Here is a 21471-nt window from a genome sequence, read left to right as displayed (position 1 = left end):
AGCATGGCACAGTTTAAAAAGCGGTTTAAGGATATGGTTTTTACAGGGTACAGGGAAAAGGTAGAGATTTGATAGGGTGTTCTTGTCTAATATTTTCATGTGTGTGCAGGTGCACGGGTATGTTGGTATGGGTTGTGTATCCTTGAGGTGTTAATGGGGTTATTGAAAATGTGTATATGTGCGTATGTGTGTATACATATGTATGGATAGATAGAAACATATATGTATATATATTAAAAAAATAAATAAATACACATGACATATAATGTAATTGCAAGGAGGTATTTCTGTAGTCTATTGATACTAGATAGTGGAAAAGGGGTGGGATTAAATAAGCTTATGCTTCTTCCTGCTCCTTTTTGAACATGAACGTTATTTGGAGTTGTGGTTGCTCGTTTTCCTTTTGTTTTGCTTTGTTCATTTGTCTCTTTTAATTCTATTTTGTTGTACTTTTTCAACATGTTCAAAATAAAGATTCAATCAATCAAAAATTTTTTTACAAATAAATAACTGTAAAGTGCGGTGTAAGTAATATTAGATTAGTATATTATTAGATAATTAATAATTAATATTACTAATAATTATTATTAGTAATATTAGAGTAAGTAATATTATAGAGTAATAACCTGCAGTTCAAAAAAGCTCCCCTCCGACAGCCAAACCCATCTGTTCTCTGATTGGATTGTTACATTTGTGATTGACATGACATTGACCAATCAGATGAAAGGAAGAAAAATAGGGTCAAAATTCGTACTTGTAACTTGCAGAGATTCACACGGGTTTTTTTTTTTGGCTAAGTCCACATACAAATCTTTTTTACACACACACAAATTCTTTTTACACATACAAAAGTAGAAGTACAAAATATTTCTAACCACATTTTGAGCCCACAAAGCTGTACGTGAGCTCCACTGCAGTGGCTCGTGCACCGCTGCGTTCACGGCGTTTGCTGTAAATTACACAGCATTGACATATGTATGTAAAATGTTTACTGAAGTTAGTGAAACAGTGTTTGTAAGGACTATAAGGTCCATAATTACTGAGGCAGTTGGGCTCAGTACACACACACACACACACACACCATTTTTATCTGTATCTAACATTTCCGAGCAGCATGTCTTCATTATCTGTGTGTCTGCACTCTGCAAACACTCTGATTTCTGTGGTTTCAGATCCATTTCTCTCTCAAGGGAAATAAAGGGATTACACGGCCGTCTTTTCCTGTTTCATATGTTAGGCTATGGCTGTTTCCCAATTCAGGGTCTGCAGCCTTAAAGGCCGCATTTTAAGGCCGATTACGTCACAGCGACGCGACGAAGGCTGTCCCACTTCGAAGGCTGCTCGAAATCCGGCCCTCAAATGCGTCCTTCATTTTCCTGAATTTTAAGGATGTGGCGGTGTAGACTTCGTGGCCCAACATATCCCAGAATGCATAGCGCGGCAGTGGGTGTGGATAATTTTGGCGGAAAAAAACAGCGGATGAGGGGCGCCCGAAGAGTAAACTTTAAGGCTTTGTGAACTAGGGGGGTTAAGAAAGATATAGATTCACTAAAAATGTCGCTTTTAGTTATTATAATGTTAAATTATTATATTTTTAATTTATTTACGTTATTTTACTTTATTCAGAATTAACCTGGCGGTTAACTTTCTTTTCTAGATTTTGGAGGGTTAAAATTAAGCATACCAGTGATTAAACACCTCATGTACTCTTTATTAAGCAGCACCTTAATAAAAGAAAGTGCTGATATTGAAAGAACAGAACTACAAAACAAAGTGGTCATGTCTCCATGTTACACTCTCACATAGCATTAAAACACATTTTCAAACACATTTATTTAAAGTTGAAAAATATACACAGGAATGTGTAACAAGATTTGGTAGAACAACGTAACAGTGCTTCTGAGTGAACTTGCATAACTTTGATGATTTCATTGCAATGAACCTACTCCTCACCTTCCTCATCTCCCTCCCCATCAACAGAGTCAACTCCAACCTCTTCATAATCCTTCTCTAGAGCTGCCATGTCCTCTCTAGCCTCAGAAAACTCACCCTCCTCCATTCCCTCACCCACATACCAGTGAACAAATGCACGCTTGGCGTACATCAAGTCAAACTTGTGGTCAAGTCGTGCCCAGGCCTCAGCGATGGCGGTGGTGTTGCTCAGCATACACACAGCCCTCTGGACCTTGGCCAGGTCTCCACCAGGAACCACAGTGGGTGGCTGGTAGTTGATGCCGACCTTGAAACCGGTGGGGCACCAGTCCACGAACTGGATGGTGCGCTTGGTTTTGATGGAAGCAATGGCAGCGTTGACATCTTTGGGCACCACATCGCCACGGTACAAAAGGCAGCAGGCCATGTACTTGCCGTGGCGAGGGTCACATTTCACCATCTGATTGGCTGGCTCGAAGCAAGCGTTTGTGATTTCTGATACAGTTAACTGCTCGTGATAAGCTTTCTCTGCAGAGATGACGGGGGCGTAGGTGGCCAGGGGGAAATGGATACGAGGGTAGGGCACCAAGTTGGTCTGGAACTCTGTCAGATCAACATTGAGGGCGCCATCGAAGCGGAGCGAAGTAGTGATGAAGGACACAATCTGGCTGATCAACCTGTTCAGGTTGGTGTAGGAAGGACGCTCGATATCGAGGTTCCTACGGCAGATGTCATAGATTGCCTCGTTATCTACCATGAAGGCACAGTCAGAGTGCTCTAGGGTGGTGTGGGTGGTCAGGATGGAGTTGTATGGCTCAACCACAGCAGTGGACACTTGGGGAGCTGGGTAGATGGAAAACTCCACCTCCTGTGCAAATCTCCCATCCAGACGTTTATGCCTAAAGGGTTGTATGGTCTAAAGAGATTGTTGATTGAGCATTAAACACCAAGTGTTGTTCTTCTTTCAGCCCAAAGATCAAAGAATTGGGGTATTTAACAGGATCCAACCATCGCCCTGATCAGACATATTCTAACAGGATTGCACACAGGATGCTGCAGAAGCAAAATCAGTTTCCAAAACGTCAATCTGGATATCAGCCTGTTTTCTTTTCCTCATTACATCATGAGCTTTAGAGTATCTGCTGAGCTACTGGGCACAACTTAATATAAGCTGTTTATATTTATTTCTGATCTACAACAAGCAGCACAACTGTTAGAACTGTCACAGCTGGCATTAACTTAGATGGAAACCTACTTCCACGACAGAGTTTACCTCCTATGGTGTCAATATAAGCTCAGACGCATGTTGAATAATAAATATCCACTTTCCCTGCTGCCACCTGCATGAACATTACAGCCAACAGGTGGATTTTCCCGTTTCACAGCTAGCCAAACAACAAGGAAACACTGACTGTTTAGGAGACACAGAGTGAAAGTGGACAGTACATCTTTGGTTTCTTAACATGAAACTCTTTGCTGTAGCCAGGGGGAGCACCAAAGTGACCCCCCTTAGACTTGTTAGTTTTAATCTTGTTTTCCACTGAGGTTCACTGGTTTTCTAATATAATGTAAGTCTATGAGCTGCAGCCAACCCACCAACCTGATGACGTCACGTTCTGTTGTAAAAACGTCAAGGACTTCTCTCTTAAATCTAACTTCACAGACAATGTTACATCTATGCAAGTTTGTGAGAGCAGGGCTTCATGGTGCAAATTAATCTTTATACATGTGGTGTTTAATGTCCACTTTTTTTTTAAAGTGGACATTCAAATTTTTTTAATGACTTTATTTTAGGGCAAATTCAAAAAACGTTTGGCAGTTTATTTAAATAATATTAAAATGCCCCATAAGTAGGATGGCAAAGGGTCCAATTTGTCCCAGTGGATGGAAATGCAAGGTGTGAAACTGCAGCGTGGATCATTGTTTTCTATTTTTACATAACTGGGAATGCCCAGCAGGCAGACCCAGGACACGCTGGAGAGATTATATCTCTCGGCTGGCCTGGGAACGCTTTGGTGTTCCCCCGGATAAGCTGGAGGAGGTGGCTGGGGAGAGGGAGGTCTGGGCCTTTCTGCTTAGGCTGCTGCCCCCGCGACCCGGCCTCGGATAAAGCGGATGAAGATGGATGGATGGATGGTGTTGATATTGAAAGAGTCAGTGAAAATAAATTTCTGGGGGTAATAATAGATGAAAAACTGGAGTGCTCACGTGAGATATATTCATTCCAAAGTATCACGAAGCATTGCAATACTAAACAAGGCAAAGCAGGTATCACACGGGACATCACTTCATATTCTCTACTGTTCACTGGTTTCACCATACTTAAGCTTTTGTGCAGAGGTCTGGGGCAACAACTATTAAACCACATTACTTTCACTTTTTACTCTTCAACAAAAAAGCAGTTCGAATCATCCACAATGCAGGTTATAGGGAACATACAAACTCACTATTTTTGCAGTCTGAAATATTGAAATTTGCTGATCTAGTGAAATTCCAAACAGCACAAATTATATTCAAAGCAAAAAATAAGGAACTGCCAGATTATATTCAGAGTATGTTTTTTTTAAAGGAGTAAGTTATAATTTAAGGGTTTTTGTAACTCAAAACAGGGAAGGTACGTGCAACAGGAAAAAGCTTTTGTGTTTCTGTGCATGGAGTGAAGCTGTGGAACAGTTTGAATATGAAATTGAAGCAATATCCAAACATAAAACAGTTCAACAAGAGTTATAAAGATATGATCTTCTTGAGCTATAAAGAAGAGGGAAAATGTTGAAATTAAGTGAATGTCGCTATTTAGAAAATTTCATGGTGTAATATTATATTATATATTACATCAGAAATCTGTTCACTATTTTTATTACAGATTATATGGTAAATGGCCTGTATTTATATAGCGCTTTACTAGTCCCTAAGTACCCCAAAGCGCTTTACATATCCAGTCATCCACCCATTCACACACTGGTGATGGCAGCTACATTGTAGCCACAGCCGCCCTGGGGTGCACTGACAGAGGCGAGGCTGCCGGACACTGGCGCCACCGGGCCCTCTGACCACCACCAGTAGGCAACGGGTGAAGTGTCTCGCCCAAGGACACAACGACCGAGACTGTCCAAGTCGGGGCTCGAACCGGCAACCTTCTGATTACAAGGCGAACTCCCAACTCTTGAGCCACGATCGTCCTTCCTTATCAGTAAGGAAGCTGACTAAATATTGACGGATAACTTATGGCAAAGGGGTGCGATTAAATAAGTGTGTACTTCTTCCCTCTCCCTTTCGACATGTAACTGAATCAGAACAGAAGCAATATTGAAATGTATTAACTTTATTTTGTAAAAAATAAATACTGCCAGATTTTCAACTTCGGTCTACAAGAAAATAAGAAGATCATGGGATTAGCCTCGATTGCACTTTGGACCTATTGACGGGATGCGCTCCGTCCCTTGATGCATGTACACTTTCAATTTCTGGTTGGGCTGCTTGGGTGCAAAGTAAGTTTCATCATCAGATGATGAGCGTTATGTAAACATCTGCATGGAAACTGGATGCCTGGACTTCTCTGCTTACTTAGACCAAACCAAACCCTGAATTATGTTGGAAAATATGTGATGTTTTATGAAGGATCACATAGGAAACAACATTTTTTTAGTTGTTTTTGAAATTAAAAAACTATTCAAAAAGTTTTAAATAGTTTAGAAAGGACTTTTACATTTTTAGAAATATTCATGGCTATGTGGTAAAGCTGACATTATCTCACTTGTAACTGTTCAGATTGGACACTGTGACTGGCCGGTTCTGTGCTCCAGACCACATGTTTGATACCCCTGGACCCATGCAACGAAGTATAAAAAAAACCGTGTCCACACTTTGACCTGTGAAGAGTGAAAGCAGATATACGGCGTGATATCGAGCCAAATGCTTCAAAGTGTTCCTTGATGATGTGATAAAGAAGTGACGTTCCTCCTCCTCCAACCACAAACAGGAAGCTCATGAAGCGAGCAGAGTCAGTGCTTGTACGACACTCACCAGGAGACCTCTGAGCAGGATGGCTGCAGTCGCACAGCTCTGCTTCTCCCTGCTGTTCACTCTCATCAGCAACATTCATGCAGAAGAATTTATCGCCATAATTGAAGAAGGAGGCTCTTTACAGTTCAAGCTCCCAGATCAAAACAGCTCCTGCATCACCTCCAGACGTGTTGGTGAAGATACTCTGGTCCTGTGGATCATCTCTGACCCCTGGAACAGAACCTTCACAGTACATGAAGACCTGACAGGACGACTCTCATTTCCTGAGACACTTCATGGTTCTCCTTCATTTACTCTCAACAACCTGACCCACTCAGACTCTGGACTGTACCAAGATGTGTGCTGGACTCAGGGCAGCGTGACATATGAGAGAAACATCAGCCTGACTGTGTGTAAGACAGTAAAGGGGGAAGAATCTATCATAGCTTCTGATGCTACTGTAGACGTACAATGTAAAGGAGCAGGTGAGAATCTGACGGTGCGTTGGATCAGACATTACGGGGAGTGGCAACAACAAGCCGGGCTGAGTAGTTTCGAAGACAGAATTTTGAAGGTGAATAAAGTCCAAGAAAGTTTCCTGCAGGTGACAAACACATCACTTCTTCATGTCAACACACAACCAACGTCTTACATCTGCCTGGTGATGAACCAACAGCAGTGTGTGAGCACTTACTCTGTACGTTTGACCAAACATACAAAGCTACGTTATGCTTCAGAGGGAGACACAGCTGTGCTGGAGTGTCCCTTCATGGACCCCATTCATGACCAGCCCCCGGTTTGGATGAAGGAAGCAGCTTTCTACAGTTTTAATCAAGAAATTGGTCGAAACTTCTCGCTGGTACTTCCATCACTAATGTTAAATGATTCAGATATCTACAGCTGTGTAGGTGAAAAAGTAATACATTCGTACTGGCTTTTGGTGTGCCCTAAATTTGGTCCACCTGCAGTAAAGGTTTTCTCAGAGGGAGATGAAGTCACTATGAGATGCTCTGATGATTGGGAAAATAGTACTTCGGGCTTTATGTTCATTAAGTTGATCCAAACAGAAGGCAAAATTGTGTACGATATTGAGTTCTGCAGTGACAAAAGAATCACTTGTTCCCATGACAGCCTGATAATCTCTAATGTCTCACTGGAAGATGCAGGAGAGTATATGTGTGCAGGTTCAATGTCACAGTATGAGTGTGTGTCAAGAGAAAAATTTGTTCTGATCTACAGAGAGCCTTTTGGGGTTTACTCGACCTTCTACAGAGTCAGGTGGATACTGCTCAGCGGTCTGCAGGTGATGCTTTGTGTTGTTGTGGTCTGTGTGATACAGAAAACCAGGAGAGGAGAGCAGCTTTCAGCTCAGACACACACTTAATATGCTGATGATGATGATAATAATAATACATAGAAGTGATTAAATCAAAACAAAAACAAAGAAAAATATTATTGTAGATATGAATCTGTGACCTGACTGGACGGTTCAGTCTCTTATGTGATTATATATTTTAAACATTTTGCCTTTTTCTATCTTTTTACTTAATTCTTCTATATTTCTGCTCATATTTTATTTCAGTTATAGTGATTTTGTGCTTTTTTGTTTTATGTGATTTGATGTTTATCCATATCTCATTCATGTATCTCTCAGAGTATCATTTTGAACATTCTTCTGTTTCTATCAGTGATCAGTTCGATCTATAAGAAATGTTAGAAACCAGTTGTAAATGTATTCGTTCTTCACTCTGATGTGAATCATTATCATCTCTCTTGGAAAATGTATTTTGTTATTGTGTTTAAGAGCAGATTCATTACAGCACCATGTTTATCTGCACTATATTGTTTTCATTGTTGTGAATAAACATGATTGTCTGATACAGCAAACACTTCATAATATGGACTTTACTGCTTTGATTGTGTTTTTATATTCTCCATTTTTATTAGGAATCATTTCTGAAATAAAAATATCTAAATATAATTTAACAGGCTGAATGTTGATGCTCTTCTGTCAATGACTCCATGATGATTTTAAATTTTAATAAACACACAATCCTCATATTTCAGTGCAGGATGTAGAGCAGAGTATATCAGTCAACTGGATCAGAGCTCATCAGCATTTTGACCTTAATATGCAGCCAACACACTTTAACACGTGTCTGATGTTGAGTGAAACACATCAGGGAAAAATGGAAGACGAGAGAAGCTGCACATGGTTATCATCATTTATTTATTTATTTATTTGCCTGTCCCATTTGGATCTTTAGCCATCAGAATTGTTGTTTGAAGGCCAAGAAAGATGCCATGTTGGTCCATTTGATTGACCTTTATTATAATTGTGTATTTATTTTATTTTATTATCAGTTGTTACAGACGGGACAGACATGACTGGGGGAAAGGACAGGGAGAAGGAAAGAATGAAAGAAAGAGGGAGAGAAAGAAAAAACAGAGGGGAGAAGAGATGATGAGAAAGGGGGGAAGGAACAAAAAGAAAAACAAACAAAACACCTGGATCACCTGTATGGAGAAAAAAAACAGAAGAGAAATCAAACAAGGAGCAACATAATAAATACATGTTATCATCATTTATTATTATTTTTTAGTATTCGGTTTTTGGTGGTAGAGTTAAAAAAAAATTTTTTAAATATTTTATTTTAATTAATTAAAATTTTAAAAGTCACAATTTTAACAGCATGATGACAACAAAAACAATAACTGCTATTACGACTATTAGAAGTAATATTATTACTATTATTGCGTAGCACGTAGTATTCAATAATGTAATTTTATTTACTGAACATTAAAACTAAAATTTACTATTTTACAAATAAATATTAATATGATGAAAAACGTTACGTGACAATGTGTGGTCCCGCTGCTCTGCACAGCCTTCAAACAGATTCCTTTTATTCACAGCAGCGGTCCCCAACCCCCGGGCCACGGACCGGCACCGGTCGTTTGGTACCAGGCCGCGAGAGTTGAGGTTTGGGTGTGAAACTGATGCTCTTCAGGGGTTTTAGCGTTATTTTTTAAAATCTTTTTAATCATTAACTCTGTTTCCCTGGGTCTTTTCCCATGTGTTTTGAATAACTCTTCTTGTTTTGGCAGCGGTACTGGTTTTATTTTGTTGTATTTATCCTCGACACCTTAAAGGTCGGTCCTTGAGAATATTGTCGGTCATAAACCGGTCCGTGGCACAAAAAAGGTTGGGGACGCTGGTTTACAGGACTGACGGGACTCCAGGAAACACAAACAACGTCAGTGTTTAAGTGGAGACTCATCAACAGACCCGGGCTATCTTTCCATCATCTGGATTCAAGTTGGATTGGACTAATATGATGAAAGCAAGCCCAAGCCTGAAATCGACTCCTGATCTTTGATCCGTCCTCACCTGGTCGTGAACGTGATGGTCAGCCAGGTATCCAGTTTACCTTTGAGTGTCAGATTTAGGCAGATTTGATTGCTTCCGTTTCATAATGACAGATTTAAGTGAACTCCTCTGTCTCCATTCCCAGACTGCTACTTTTGAATAACCTTTCCTTTAACTTGCTCCGAGTGCTCTTTTGTCTGCATGGTGTAACTGCAGCCTGGCATGCTGAATAACCAGTGAGTGGACCTTCCAGAAATATGTGATTTTGGCTGTTGAAGCAGGTCAGTCACCTTTGAAGGGCTGAATATTTATGGAGTCATCAGTTGACGTTCGTTTGTGGAAGTCTGTTTTCACTCTGATAATAAAGAGGATTTATTTATTTCATTGAGCAATAATAAAAAGACTGTTATTATATTTTTAACATTATATGATTATATTCACAGTGATGCTTTGAGGAAGACTGCACTGTTTGTCCAAGAATAATCAAGCTGCCATGAAATACATTCACTAATTTACTATTTGGAACTAACACACTATTAGTACATCTCAGAGACACCTTCTTTCTCACATGAAGAGTAAGATTACATCTCTTACTGTGTCCGACCAAACAACTGCTGTGGAAAGTCAGTTATTAGCAGTTTTTTAACTACACCCGTAAATGAACGTTTGACTGAATGCTGATAAGTGAATACTGAGAAGCTAGGAGGAAATGTTTTCAAATTTTCCTGCAGAGAATCTGATTAAAATGTTTTTTGTGAGCAAGAATCAGTTTGATCAGTGACCTTTTTTCAGCCAGAAACCTTTAAGGTCACACATCCGCTGTAATATTATAATTTGCTGTTCTTTTTTTAATACACCTTTGTAGAGAAGAAAAACATCTGGATGTCCTGATGCAAGATGCTTTTCTTTCCAAGTTCTTTACAGTGGCTTGCAAAAGTGTTCGGCCCCCTTAAACTCTTCCACATTTTGTCACATTACAGCCGCAAACATGAATCAATTTTATTGGAATTCCACGTGAAAGACCAACACAAAGTGGTAAACATGTGAGAAGTGGAACAAAAATCATACGATTCCAAACATTTTTTACAAATAAATAACTGTAAAGTGCGGTGTAAGTAATATTAGATTAGTATATTATTAGATAATTAATAATTAATATTACTAATAATTATTATTAGTAATATTAGAGTAAGTAATATTATAGAGTAATAACCCGCAGTTCAAAAAAGCTCCCCTCCGACAGCCAAACTCATCTGTTCTCTGATTGGATTGTTACATTTGTGATTGACATGACATTAACCAATCAGATGAAAGGAAGAAAAATAGGGTCAAAATTCGTACTTGTAACTTGCAGAGATTCACACGGGTTTTTTTTTTGGCTAAGTCCACATACAAATCTTTTTTACACACACACACAAATTCTTTTTACACATACAAAAGTACAAGTACAAAATATTTCTAACCACATTTTGAGCCCACAAAGCTGTACGTGAGCTCCACTGCAGTGGCTCGTGCACCGCTGCGTTCACGGCGTTTGCTGTAAATTATACAGCAGTGACATATGTATGTAAAATGTTTAATGAAGTTAGTGAAACAGTGTTTGTAAGGACTATAAGGTCCATAATTACTGAGGCAGTTGGGCTGTTTTGCAATCTTGGCTCAGTACACACACACACACACACACACACACACACACACCATTTTTATCTGTATCTAACATTTCCGAGCAGCATGTCTTCATTATCTGTGTGTCTGCACTCTGCAAACACTCTGATTTCTGTGGTTTCAGATCCATTTCTCTCTCAAGGGAAATAAAGGGATTACACGGCCGTCTTTTCCTGTTTCATATGTTAGGCTATGGCTGTTTCCCAATTCAGGGTCTGCAGCCTTAAAGGCCGCATTTTAAGGCCGATTACGTCACAGCGACGCGACGAAGGCTGTCCCACTTCGAAGGCTGCTCGAAATCCGGCCCTCAAATGCGTCCTTCATTTTCCTGAATTTTAAGGATGTGGCGGTGTAGACTTCGTGGCCCAACATATCCCAGAATGCATAGCGCGGCAGTGGGTGTGGATAATTTTGGCGGAAAAAAACGGGGGATGAGGGGCGCCCGAAGAGTAAACTTTAAGGCTTTGTGAACTAGGGGGGTTAAGAAAGATATAGATTCACTAAAAATGTCGCTTTTAGTTATTATAATGTTAAATTATTATATTTTTAATTAGTGTGAATGCTTGAAAAGCATTCACAGTATTGTTGTTGTAATCTTTATTATTATTATTATTGTGTGGATGCCCTCAATGGGCATCCACACTATTGAGTTCCTGTTTCTCTTTATTCTTTATTATTCCGGGTGTTTCCGTACACTTTTCGCCGCAGAACTACTTCCACAATTTTTGTGCTATTTTCACCGTTCAAACTCTAAACTGTTCTGCTCTTTCTGCTAATGCCGGCTATGACTTTTGGTGTTTATTACTATTATACTTTTTAAAATATTACACTTTTTTCCTTTAATTTGTCCCATTGAAATGAATGGGAAACTTCCACAATTTTGCTAAAACTTTCTTGTCTTTGAAACTTAACTACTGCCTCATACTTTCACCTAGAAACTCCATTCAAACTTTAAAACGTTCTCAAATTATTGGGCTATTCCTGTGTGATTCAGCTTTTTCAGATCTTCTACCGTTTTCATCTTATCTCTCTTTAAGTCTTCAGTTGCAAAATTGTGATTTTTCAGAAAATACATGCGTTGCTATGGTTGCTATGCAATTAACTCAGAGGGGACAGTGAAACTGTTTGAATTTTCTCTTCATGTCCGAACAACTTCTTGCTACTCGCTCAATTTCCACTCAAGCCCCACAAATTATACATCAAAACGTAGGTATTTTTGCTGGCTTTCAGAAAATGTCCCTATCATTGTTGTGGGACACATAGATATTTTGCAAATCTCCTCAGAGTAACACAAAGTCAGAAAACTCTCCATATAAAGTCAATGGAGAGTTTGTTCAAAATCACCGCTGGATTCCTGTAATGAGAGGCATTTTCAAATTGTCATATCTCCTTAACGAAGCAAAGTTAAGACATAAGGCTTGTCCCAATATATCGTCAGACACTTCTGATGCTCACAATTCAAGAATTATTTTCTCACCTATTACCGTTAGGAGATGAGTTAGACTTGTTTGAGGGTAGGAAATTTGTCCCTCGCTCAGATTTCATGAGATTTCAAATTCTGGAAATGAGCCACTTTTTTCTCTCATGATATCTTTTTGATGGATTTCCACAGAGCCCTGAAAATTTCCATGACTGTTCACCAAAGCCTGCTGTTTCTTACGGTGAAAGAATGATTTTGATGCTCCATATAGATTTAGAGTTACCAAAGGTTGTTTGAGAGCAAGTCAAGGCAGTTTTTGCTTCGCCTCTACACAGTTACAGTGTATTACAAGTCATATATCTTTAATAATTTATAGTTTATCTCTGAATTATGAAGACCTGAAGATTCCCCCATCTCTTCTGAATAAAACGATGTCTGAATGACCGTTCTAGCCTCTACGGTTAGGAAATTATGGCCATTTGTTCGAGGGGAATCCTGAATGTCAGAAATACACTGAAGAAAACTCACACCTCTCTCTGTGTCTGTGTCTGTGTCTGTGTGTGTAAGGGCTGACTACAGCAGGTGCAGCTAATTTAACTGACCTACATATACCAAGCCCAGACTCTCCACAGCTCCTGTTCCCTTTACTGTCTGTGTATGTGTGTCTGTGTATCAGTATTTCTCCTATGTTTAAGTATTACTCCTCAATCATAGTATTTCTGCTAAAACAAAGTACTTCTGCTACATCTTAGTACTTCAGCTAAATCATAGTATTTTTGCTAACTCATAGTATTTTTGCAAAATCATGGTATTTGTGCAAAATCATGGTTTTGAGGCCAAATCATAATATTTCTGTTATTTTATAATATATGTGGTGAATATATTATGTGCCAAATCATAGTATTTATCCCAAATTATAGTATTTATGCCAAATTATAGTATTTCTACTAAAAAGCAGAAATAGTCCTTTTTAGCAGGAATTTCTGCCAAAAGATAGTATTTATGTTAAAACATAGTATTTCTGCTAAATCAGAGTATTCCTGCCAAATCATAGTATTTGTACTGAAACATAGTACTTCTGCCCAATCATAGTATTTGTACTGAATGATAGTACTTGTGCCAAATCATAGTATTTGTTCCAAAGCATTGTATTTGTATGGAGTCATAGTATTTCTTCTAAATCATAGTATTTCAATCAAATCTCAGTAGTTGTTGTTAAAACGAAGTATTATTGCCAAATCATAGTATTTGAACCCAATCATAGTATTTCTGCTAAATCATAGCATTTGTGCCAAATCATGGTATTTGTGCAAAAACATAGTATGTCTGAAAAACCATAGTATATCTCTTATGTTATAGTATTACTACTAAGGCATAGTACTTGTGCCAAATCGTAGTATTTGTTGCACATCATAGTATTGGAACCAAAACATAGTATTTGTCCCAAAGCATCGTATTTGTATGGAGTAATGGTATTCCTTCTAAATCATAGTATTTCAATCAAATCTCAGTAGTTGTGTTAAAATGCAGTATTATTGCCAAATCATAGTATTTGTACCCAATCATAGTATTTTTGCCATGTCATCGTATTTGTGCCGAATCATGGTATTTTTGCCAAATCGTGGTATTTGTGCCCAATTAATAATTCTGTTATGTTATAGTATTACTACTAAGTCGTAGAATATAGTGTATCTGCGGAATATAGTATGTGTGCCAAATCATAGTATTTATACCAAATCACAGTATTTGTGCTAAAACATAGTATTTCTGCCATATTGTGGTATTTGTGCAAGAACATTGAACTGTTATGTTATAGTATTACTACTAAGTCATAGTATTTCTGCGTTGTTATAGTATTTGTGCTAAAACGTAGTATCTCTGCCAAGTCATAGAATTAATGCAATTTCATAGTTTTTTTTAGGAAATCTGTTATGTTATAGTATTACTACTAAGTCATGGTATTTCTGCCAAATCATAGTATTTGTGCCAAAGCATCGTATTTGTATGGAGTCATAGTATTTCTTCTAAATCATAGTATTTCAATCAAATCTCAGTAGTTGTTGTTAAAACGCAGTATTATTGCCAAATCATAGTATTTGAACCCAATCATAGTATTTCTGCTAAATCACAGCATTTGTGCCAAATCATGGTATTTGTGCAAAAACATAGTATGTCTGCAAAACCATAGTATATCTCTTATGTTATAGTATTACTACTAAGGCATAGTATTTATGCCAAATCATAGTATTTATGCCAAATTACAGTATTTCTGCTAAAACGCAGAAATACTACCTTTTAGCAGGAATTTCTACCAAAAGATAGTACTTCTGCTAAATCAGAGTATTTCTGCCAAATCATAGTATTTGTACTAAATCATAGTACTTGTGCCAAATCATAGTATTTGTTGCACATCATAGTATTGGAACCAAAACATAGTATTTGTCCCAAAGCATCGTATTTGTATGGAGTAATAGTATTTCTTCTAAATCATAGTATTTCAATCAAATCTCAGTAGTTGTGTTAAAACACAGTATTATTGCCAAATCACAGTATTTCTGCCAAATCATAGTATTCCTTCAAAATCATAGTACTACTGCAATTTCATAGTATTTGAGCAAAATCATAGTATATGTGCAAAAACATTGCATTTCTGCAAAATCACCGTATGTCTGTTATTTTATAGTATTACTACTAAGTCACAGTATTTCTGCCAATTCATAGTATTTGTACTAAATCATAGTACTTGTATGGAGTAATAATATTTCTTCTAAATCATAGTTTTTTCAATCAAATCTCAGTAGTTGTGTTAAAATGCAGTATTATTGCCAAATCATAGTATTTGTACCCATTCATAGTATTTCTGCTAAATCATAGCATTTGTGCCAAATCATGGTATTTGTGCAAAAACATAATATGTCTGCAAAACCATAGTATATCTCTTATGTTATAGTATTACTACTAAGGCATAGTATTTCTGCCAAATCATAGTATTTGTACTAAATCATAGTACTTGTGCCAAATCATTTCAGCACAATTGTCAATCTCTCCACCTCTTCTTTGTGATAATGACATTGGCTCAGTGAGCTAAATAGCTGCCCTTAGACCAGAAGGGCCAGGTTCGAATCCTGCTCAGGGCAACATTTTTTTTCAGCTTTTTTCTGCAGACTTCTTCAGCGTTAAGGCATCCACACAGCATTTTCGCAGGAAATGCAAATTTTTCTAGTTATATTTTATTCTGTATTCCGTACGTTTTTTGTAATCCTACTCCTTCAAAACCGTTCAACTTAGAAAAACCATTCCAACACCGTTAGATTCCTATTCTTTTGGACAACACTGCTTCCATTTTTCATATTTTTAACATTTATATTTTTAATTTTATTCAACTTTATTCAACAAAAATTTATAATGTATTTCAATGGGGAGACCCTTCAAATCCTCATTCAACTTACTCATTTTTAAACTCTTACTACTTCCACATACATTGACATAGAGCCACCATTCAAACTTTAAAACGAAGACAAGACATTCAACTATTCAACTTGCATTTATCTTTTCAATATCTATTATACTTTTTCTTCAGTTCCAGTTTAAGTTTCATGATGTTTTTTCACCCGTTTCAGAGTTTATAATGGGTGTGTATGGGACGGAATGTTGGGGCTAGAGTGAGGCAGCTCAACTGCTAGAGTGAGAGGAGCAAAAAAAATAATCTTAAAATCTTTTTTAAAACTGCTGCTGTGTCCGCAGCGTTTGCTCTACAGGTATGATTTTACCCTCAAAACGTAGCCATGGCTGTCCTCTTTCATCCAATGTGTTTACTATTGTACTAGGTGTTATGGTTCTTTCATAAATGTCACCAATGCACAGCCTCCTCCCTCCAACTCTTCCATAGACTCTAATGTTAAAATGGCTCAGAAGGTTCGTTTGAAAATCAGAAGAGCATGGTGTCTTTCCACTGTCACCACGTCCATATAATAAACTCCACAGACATGAAAACTGAGAATTTGGTAGACTAGACATTGCTGTCGCTCACAGTGAAAGAATTTTGTCAATACGACTTTTACTTTTCATTTGGGAACGATTTGTTTCGGCCTGACTTTTCTGTTCATTTTAAGCAGCAAAAGTGAGGTGCATGTCTGTGTCCGTGTGTATGGAGCCATTGGGTGCGGTCACTATAGCAACCAGGCTCACACCTGCCTGCTTAACGAGCTCTCTCTGCCACTCTGCCAAAATTCATCTTAAACACTTCTCTTTCAACTGATGATGTGATGGCTTTAACACTGTGGAGTGTTAAAGCCATCATTTTACCCTCAAAACGTCGCCATCGTTGTTCTTTTTCCAACATCTTGTCTTTCAAAGCTCAGAGATGTAAACTTTTTAAACTGTGTGGGTCCAAGTGGAGGGATCACATTTGAGTCATTCAGTGATTCAAAGAATATGACCTTTTAATATTCTTTCAGATGTTTTCTGACTCTAAATGTTCTTTTCTCATTTCTTAGGTTTTTCTAATTTACAATTAAAACATTTTCAGCTTTTTTCCAACTTCTTCTTCTGTGTAACCTTCAGCTTTTAGCAGTTCAGCACTTTTGTTTTCAGGTTAAATTCGGGGTTTTTTTTTTATCTCATTCAATATTTTTAACTCAAAATTCAGTAATTATTTCATTTCAATGCATACATTCAGATTCAAGCATTCACACTGCAGTTTCTTCAGAAAATGCACTTTCTAGTTTATTTACGTTATTTTACTTTATTCAGAATTAACCTAGCGGTTAACTTTCTTTTCTAGATTTTGGGGGGTTAAAATTAAGCACACCAGTGATTAAACAGCTCATGTACTCTTTATTAAGCAGCACCTTAATAACAACAAAGTGGTCATGTCTCCATGTTACACTCTCACATAGCATTAAAACATCACATTTTCAAACACATTTATTTAAAGTTGAAAAATATACACAGGAATGTGTAACAAGATTTGGTAGAACAACGTAACAGTGCTTCTGAGCGAACTTGCATAACTTTGATGATTTTATTGCAATGAACCTACTCCTCACCTTCCTCATCTCCCTCCCCATCAACAGAGTCAACTCCAACCTCTTCATAATCCTTCTCTAGAGCTGCCATGTCCTCTCTAGCCTCAGAAAACTCACCCTCCTCCATTCCCTCACCCACATACCAGTGAACAAATGCACGCTTGGCGTACATCAAGTCAAACTTGTGGTCAAGTCGTGCCCAGGCCTCAGCAATGGCGGTGGTGTTGCTCAGCATACACACAGCCCTCTGGACCTTGGCCAGGTCTCCACCAGGAACCACAGTGGGTGGCTGGTAGTTGATGCCGACCTTGAAACCGGTGGGGCACCAGTCCACGAACTGGATGGTGCGCTTGGTTTTGATGGTAGCAATGGCAGCGTTGACATCTTTGGGCACCACTTCGCCACGGTACAAAAGGCAGCAGGCCGGTACTTGCCGTGGCGAGGGTCACATTTCACCATCTGATTGGCTGGCTCGAAGCAAGCGTTTGTGATTTCTGATACAGTTAACTGCTCGTGATAAGCTTTCTCTGCAGAGATGACGGGGGCATAGGTGGCCAGGGGGAAATGGATACGAGGGTAGGGCACCAAGTTGGTCTGGAACTCTGTCAGATCAACATTGAGGGCGCCATCGAAGCGGAGCGAAGTAGTGATGAAGGACACAATCTGGCTGATCAACCTGTTCAGGTTGGTGTAGGAAGGACGCTCGATATCGAGGTTCCTACGGCAGATGTCATAGATTGCCTCGTTATCTACCATGAAGGCACAGTCAGAGTGCTCTAGGGTGGTGTGGGTGGTCAGGATGGAGTTGTATGGCTCAACCACAGCAGTGGACACTTGGGGAGCTGGGTAGATGGAAAACTCCACCTCCTGTGCAAATCTCCCATCCAGACGTTTATGCCTAAAGGGTTGTATGGTCTAAAGAGATTGTTGATTGAGCATTAAACACCAAGTGTCGTTCTTCTTTCAGCCCAAAGATCAAAGAATTGGGGTATTTAACAGGATCCAACCATCGCCCTGATCAGACATATTCTAACAGGATTGCACACAGGATGCTGCAGAAGCAAAATCAGTTTCCAAAACGTCAATCTGGATATCAGCCTGTTTTCTTTTCCTCATTACATCATGAGCTTTAGAGTATCTGCTGAGCTACTGGGCACAACTTAATATAAGCTGTTTATATTTATTTCTGATCTACAACAAGCAGCACAACTGTTAGAACTGTCACAGCTGACATTAACTTAGATGGAAACCTACTTCCACGACAGAGTTTACCTCCTATGGTGTCAATATAAGCTCAGACGCATGTTGAGTAACAAATATCCACTTTCCCTGCTGCCACCTGCATGAACATTACAGCCAACAGGTGGATTTTCCCGTTTCACAGCTAGCCAAACAACAAGGAAACACTGACTGTTTAGGAGACACAGAGTGAAAGTGGACAGTACATCTTTGGTTTCTTAACATGAAACTCTTTGCTGTAACCAGGGGGAGCACCAAAGTGACCCCCCTTAGACTTGTTAGTTTTAATCTTGTTTTCCACTGAGGTTCACTGGTTTTCTAATATAATGTAAGTCTATGAGCTGCAGCCAACCCACCAACCTGATGACGTCACGTTCTGTTGTAAAAACTTCAAGGACTTCTCTCTTAAATCTAACTTCACAGACAATGTTACATCTATGCAAGTTTGTGACAGCAGGGCTTCATGGTGCAAATTAATCTTTATACACGTGGTGTTTAATGTCCACTTTAACTCCAAGTGGAAATTTTTTTAATGACTTTATTTTAGGGCAAATTCAAAACACGTTTGGCAGTTTATTTAAATAATATTAAAATCCCCCATAAGTAGGATGGCAAAGGGTCCAATTTGTCCCAGTGGATGGAAATGCAAGGTGTGAAACTGCAGCGTGGATCATTGTTTTCTATTTTTACATAACTGGGAATGCCCAGCAGGCAGACCCAGGACACGCTGGAGAGATTATATCTCTCGGCTGGCCTGGGAACGCTTTGGTGTTCCCCCGGATAAGCTGGAGGAGGTGGCTGGGGAGAGGGAGGTCTGGGCCTTTCTGCTTAGGCTGCTGCCCCCGCGACCCGGCCTCGGATAAAGCGGATGAAGATGGATGGATGGATGGTGTTGATATTGAAAGAGTCAGTGAAAATAAATTTCTGGGGGTAATAATAGATGAAAAACTGGAGTGCTCACGTAAGATATATTCATTCCAAAGTATCACGAAGCATTGCAGTACTAAACAAGGCAAAGCAGGTATCACACGGGACATCACTTCATATTCTCTACTGTTCACTGGTTTCACCATACTTAAGCTTTTGTGCAGAGGTCTGGGGCAACAACTATTAAACCACATTACTTTCACTTTTTACTCTTCAACAAAAAAGCAGTTCGAATCATCCACAATGCAGGTTATAGGAAACATACAAACTCACTATTTTTGCAGTCTGAAATATTGAAATTTGCTGATCTAGTGAAATTCCAAACAGCACAAATTATATTCAAAGCAAAAAATAAGGAACTGCCAGATTATATTCAGAGTATGTTTTTTTTAAAGGAGTAAGTTATAATTTAAGGGGTTTTTGTAACTCAAAACAGGGAAGGTACGTGCAACAGGAAAAAGCTTTTGTGTTTCAGTGCATGGAGTGAAGCTGTGGAACAGTTTGAATATGAAATTGAAGCAATATCCAAACATAAAACAGTTCAACAAGAGTTATAGAGATATGATCTTCTTGAGCTATAAAGAAGAGGGAAAATGTTGAAATTAAGTGAATTGTCGCTATTTAGAAAATTTCATGGTGTAATATTATATTATATATTACATCAGAAATCTGTTCACTATTTTTATTACAGATTATATGGTAAATGGCCTGTATTTATATAGCGCTTTACTAGTCCCTAAGTACCCCAAAGCGCTTTACATATCCAGTCATTCACACACTGGTGATGGCAGCTACATTGTAGCCACAGCCGCCCTGGGGCGCACTGACAGAGGCGAGGCTGCCGGACACTGGCGCCACCGGGCCCTCTGACCACCACCAGTAGGCAACGGGTGAAGTGTCTCGCCCAAGGACACAACGACTGAGACTGTCCAAGCCGGGGCTCGAACCGGCAACCTTCCGATTACAAGGCGAACTCCCAACTCTTGAGCCACGATCGTCCTTCCTTATCAGTAAGGAAGCTGACTAAATATTGACGGATAACTTAAATAAATAAGTGTGTACTTCTTCCCTCTCCCTTTCGACATGTAACTGAATCAGAACAGAAGCAATATTGAAATGTATTAACTTTATTTTGTATACAATTTTTTCTCTAATTTTCTTTGCTAAATGTACCTGTATATTGTTTACATGATTGAAATAAATTAACAAACAGACCCAAATACAGGAGAAGGACGGCTGAGAGTGGAAAAAAAATCACAAAAATAAATACTGCCAGATTTTCAACTTCGGTCTACAAGAAAATAAGAAGATCATGGGATTAGCCTCGATTGCACTTTGGACCTATTGACGGGATGCGCTCCGTCCCTTGATGCATGTACACTTTCAATTTCTGGTTGGGCTGCTTGGGTGCAAAGTAAGTTTCATCATCAGATGATGAGCTTCATGTAAACATCTGCATGGAAACTGGATGCCTGGACTTCTCTGCTTACTTAGACCAAACCAAACCCTGAATTATGTTGGAAAATATGTGATGTTTTATGAAGGATCACATAGAAAACAACATTTTTTAGTTGTTTTTGAAACTAAAAAACTATTCAAAAAGTTTTAAATAGTTTAGAAAGGATTTTCATAAATATTCATGGCTGTGTGGTAAAGCTGACATTATCTGACTTGTAATGGTTCAGATTGGACACTGTGACTGGCCGGTTCTGTGCTCCAGACCACATGTTTGATACCCCTGGACCCATGCAACGAAGTATAAAAAAACCCATGTCCACACTTTGGCTTGTGAAGAGTGAAAGCACGACACTCACCAGGAGACCTCTGAGCAGGATGGCTGCAGTCGCACAGCTCTGCTTCTCCCTGCTGTTCACTCTCATCAGCAACAT

At 38.9% G+C, this 21471-nt stretch overlaps 1 pseudogene; it reads right to left on the bottom strand.

Moving 5' to 3' along the window:
- Positions 1 to 1942: 1942 nt before the first annotated feature.
- On the bottom strand, positions 1943 to 21471 carry LOC146619385 (uncharacterized; annotated as a pseudogene).

Source organism: Diplotaxodon limnothrissa, linkage group LG14 (genome assembly GCF_057381915.1).
Source record: "Diplotaxodon limnothrissa isolate DT_005_m linkage group LG14, D_limnothrissa_male_GT1.1, whole genome shotgun sequence".
Lineage (NCBI taxonomy): Eukaryota > Metazoa > Chordata > Actinopteri > Cichliformes > Cichlidae > Diplotaxodon > Diplotaxodon limnothrissa.
The sequence above is the reverse complement of the archived record's forward strand: the minus strand, read 5'-3'. Positions and strand labels throughout refer to the sequence as shown.